At 46.7% G+C, this 4,770-nt stretch overlaps 1 non-coding gene across 1 annotated transcript; it reads left to right on the forward strand.

Annotated features, from left to right (window-relative positions):
• Positions 1-4,409: 4,409 nt before the first annotated feature.
• On the forward strand, positions 4,410-4,547 carry LOC119934254. Its single transcript, XR_005452890.1, has one exon. It is a non-coding gene; the product is annotated as a small nucleolar RNA SNORA7 (small nucleolar RNA).
• The last annotated feature ends 223 nt before the right edge of the window (positions 4,548-4,770 follow it).

Raw genomic sequence — 4,770 nt, forward strand, 5'->3', positions numbered from 1 at the left:
AATGTAGAGACGGTCCCTACCCAACAGTGGACTCACAGTCTGTCAGCCAGCCAGAAAGGCCCAGGCCCTCACACCCAGGATCTATCGGCAGACGGTATGCCTAACCTTAAGGAGGACCAGCAGGGCAATTAGGCTGGCGGGAGAGGGATGAAATGGGGTGGGGTGGGAAAAGCAGCGTTAATCAGAGGAAAGAGCCCGGGCTTGGGAGTCAGAGGTCGTGGGTTCTCATCCCGGCTCCACCACTTGTCAGCTGTGAGACTTTGGGCATGTCACTTCACTTCTGCACCTCAGTTCCCTCATCTGTAAAATGGAGAGCCCCCCATGGGACAACGTGATCACCTTGTAACCTCCCAGCGCTTAAAACAGTGCTTTGCACATAGTAAGCACTTAATAAATGCCATTATTATTATTATTCTTATTTATGGGCCTCAGTTCCCTCATCTGGAAAATGGGGATTAAGATTGTGAGCCCCACGTGGGACAACCTGATCACCTTGTTTCATTTATTCAATCGTATTTATTGAGCGCTTACTGTGTGCAGAGCACTGGACTTAGTGCTTGGGAAGTACGAGTTGGCAACATATAGAGATGGTCCCTACCCAACGGTGGGCTCACAGTCTAGAAGGGGGGAACAGACAACAAAACAAAACATGTAGACAGGTGACAAAACCTCCAGAATAAATAGAATTATAGCCATATGAATAGAATTATAACTGTATCTTATAGCTCTATCTTATATCTTATAGCTTGCATCCCCCCAGTGCTTAGAACAGTGCTTTGCACATACTAAGTGCTTAACAAATTCCATCGTTATTTTTATTATATTTTCATGTTGCTTTTCCCATTTGTTTTCATGGCATCACTATGAAATATTCATTCATTCAGTTGATCATACTTATTGTGCATTTATTGTGTGCAGAGCACTGTACTAAGCACTTGGGAGAGTACAGTGGCTGCAGCGTGGCTCAGTGGAAAAGAGCCTGGGCATTGGAGTCAGAGGTCATGGGTTCAAATCCCGGCTCCGCCACTTGTCAGCTGTGTGACTTTGGGCAAGTCACTTAACTTCTCTGTGCCTCAGTTCCCTCATCTGTAAAATGGGGATGAAGACTGTGAGCCCCACGTGGGATAACCTGATCACCTTGTATCCCCCCCAGCGCTTAGAACAGTGCTTTGCACATAGTAAGTGCTTAATAAATGCCATTATTATTATTATTATTATTACAGTTTAACAATATTACAGACATATTCCCTGCCCACTGTGAGCTTACAGTAGAGAGAAGAAGTCTGCCAGTTCTGTTGGGAGCTGGGCAAGCCTTCCTGAGCATTTCAGAACCACAGAATTACAACCACTTGAGTTGAATCCTTTTTCTCGGGACAGTACTGTTAACTGTCCAGACTTACAAGCCAGCAGGAGTAGTTGTGTGGCCCAGTGGAAAGAGCCAAAGCCTGGGAGTGAAAAAGAGCTGGGTTCTCTGCCACTTGTCTGATGGATGTCCTGGAATTTCTCTATATATCAGTTTCCTCGTCTATAGAATGGAGATTAATACTTGTTCGCCCTCCTACTTGGACTGTCAGCTGCGTTACAGAAGCAGCGTGGCTCAGTGGAAAGAGCCCGGGCTTTGGAGTCAGAGGTCATGGGTTCTCAGCCCGACTCCGCCAATGGTCAGTTGTGCGACTTTGGGCAAGTCACTTCACTTCTCTGTGCCTCAGTTACCTCATCTGTAAAATGGGGATTGAGATTGTGAGCCCCCCTTGGGACAACCTGATCACCTTGTAACCTCCCCAGCGTTTGGACAGTGCATAGTACATAGTAAGCACTTAATAAATGCCATTATTATTGTTATTATTTGGGACAGAGACTGTATCTGACCACATTATCTTGTATCCACCACAGTGTTTGGTGCATAATAAGTGCTTAACAAATATCATTACCCAACTCTCACTCTCCCAGGGGCTGGTGGCAGTCAGGTGTGAGGACCCCAGAGCAGCACCTTTCCCTACTCTGAAGGCCAAGGAAAATTGATTTCACTGTTGCTCAGGTGTCCTCATTTTTCTGGGGAGGGGAAGAAGTTATAGAGAACTCCGGGATGAGTCCACTTCCCACTGTGTAAGTCACTTCCCACCATTTGGCAGAGAGGGAAGCATTACACTCACGTTCTCCGAGCCCCCAGACTCATGATTCCATGATTCCCCCTCTCCTAGTGACAACTCCATCTCGACTCTCCTCTGCAGGGGAGGGGGAAGATGGAGGAAAAGAAAGAGAAAGGGTTGGCTTGGGGGGCAGAAGCTATTTTCAGCCAACTACTTCGCTCCCTTGAAGCCCTGGGACTTTTTACTTCCTCACGACAGAACTGGTCATTATCCCTCCCATAGCTAGCAGGTGTCTGGGCCCTTCCCAAAGGCACCAGGGCTCTGCCCTTAGGTTCTGGGGCTAAGTGCTGACACTAATTAAGCATATATACCTGTATATATGCATATATGTTTGTAAATATTTATCAGTCTATTTATTTATTTATTTTACTTGTACATATTTATTCTATTTATTTTATTTCATTGATGTGTTTTGTTTTGTTGTCTGTCTCCCCCTTCCAGACTGTGAGCCCGCTGTTGGGTAGGGACCGTCTCTATATGTTCCCCCTCCTCCCCCTCTCCATCCCCCCCCACCGCCTTACCTCCTTCCCCTCCCCACAGCACCTGTATATATGGATATATGTTTGTACGTATTTATTACTCTATTTATTTATTTATTTTACTTGTACATATCTATTCTATTTATTTTATTTTGTTAATATGTTTTGTTGTTTGTCCACCCCTTCTAGACTGTGAGCCTACTGTTGGGTAGGGACCATCTCTATATGTTGCCAACTTGCACTTCCCAAGCGCTTAGTACAGTGCTCTGCACACAGTAAGCACTTAATAAATATGATTGAATGAATGAATGAATTGCAGCTATGCCTGCCAATAACAGCGGAGAGCATCACATAAGGAGTGAGGGAGGGGTCCCTGCCATCTTGCTGAGAGGAAGGGAGGGAGGGAAGAAGCCGAGTTGGAGGGGAAAAATCCCTTAGAACCTACCTTTGGACCACAGAGACAGATAATGTTCCAAACCCTGATGGTCATTTAATTCTAGTTCATTCATTCATTCATTTATTCAATCGTATTTATTGAGCGCTTACTGTGTGCAGAGCCCTGGACTAAGCGCTTGGGAAGTATAAGTCACCAACATATATTCATTCATTCATTTGTATTTATTGAGCGCTTACTGTGTGCAGAGCACTGGACTAAGCACTTGGGAAGTACAAGTCGCCAACATATAGAGATGGTCCCAACCTAACAACGTGCTCACACTCTGGAAGGGGGAGACAGACAACAAAACAAAACATGTGGACAGATGGCAAGTCGTCAGAACAAACAGAATTAAAGCTAAGTGCACATTATTAACAAAATAAATAGAATAGCAAATATGTACAAGTGAAATAAATAGAGTGATAAATCTGCACAAACATATATACAGGTGCTATGAGGAGGGGAAGGAGGTAGGGCTGGAGAGGATGGGGAGGAGGAGAGGGGGGCTCAGTCTGGGAAGGCCTCTTGGAGGAGGTGAGCTTTCAGTAGGGCCTTGAAGGGAGGAACAGAGCTAGCTTGGCGGGTGTTGGGAGGGAGGGCATTCCGGGCCAGGGGGATGACATGGACCGCGGGTCGACAGCGGGACAGGCGAGAACGAGGCACGGTGAGGAGATTAGTGGCAGAGGAGCAGAGGGTGTGGGCTGGGCTGGAGAAGGAGAGAAGGGAGGTGAGGTAGGAGCAGGCGAGGGGATGGAGAGTCTTGAAGCCAAATACTTAATTCTTGTTTATTGAGTTCCTACCTAAAAGCAGCGTGAAGCAGCATGGTTTAGTGGCAGGAGCATGGGCTTGGGAGGAGTCAGAAGACGTGGGTTCTAATCCCAGGTCCACAGCTTGTCTGCTGTGTAACCTCGGGCAAGACACTTCACTTCTCTGTGCCTCAGTTCCTCATCTGTAACATGGGGATGAAGACTGTGAGCCCCATGTGGGACAACCTGATTACCTTGTATCTACCCCAGTACTTAGAACAGTGCTTGGCACATAGTAAACACTTAACCAATACCATCATTATTATTATTAAACCAAAATTCTTGACCATTAGTTTCAAGGTTCTCTACCAGCTTGGCCTAGTGGATAGAGCCCAGGTCTGGGAATCAGAGGACCTGGGTTCTAATCCCAGCTCCATCACTTTCCTGCTGTGTGGCCCTAGGCAACTTCTCTGGGCCTCAGTTTCCTCAACTTTAAAATGGGGATTCAATATCGGTTCTCCCTCCTATTTTGGCTGGGAGCCCCTTGTGGGGCAGGGACTGGGCCCATACTGATTTACTTGTTTATGCCTTAGTGCTTCCCCTCTCAGGATGGCCCCTGAAGAATTTCCAGTCCTCTACCAGTCTCGATTACAGGAGGGAGAGTCAAGCAGAGGCCTACCCATTCCATTCCTAGCTTGGGCAGAGGCTAGCGAGTGGAAGGCAATCTGCGAAAAGTCAAAACTCACCTGTGCCGGGCAGCAGCCGCATGGGAGAGACTCGAGGATGGAGACTTAAGTTTACTGCACAGAAAGAGGCAATGGTAAACCACTTCCATATTTTTCCCAAAAAACACTATGGATCCACTACCAGAATGATTTCAGATGGAGTTGGGGCGTTCTGGGAGAGATGTGTCCATGGAGCTGCTATGGGTTAGAAACGATTTGATAGCATAAGTCAAG

Source organism: Tachyglossus aculeatus, chromosome 1 (genome assembly GCF_015852505.1).
Source record: "Tachyglossus aculeatus isolate mTacAcu1 chromosome 1, mTacAcu1.pri, whole genome shotgun sequence".
NCBI classification, from domain to species: Eukaryota; Metazoa; Chordata; class Mammalia; order Monotremata; family Tachyglossidae; genus Tachyglossus; species Tachyglossus aculeatus.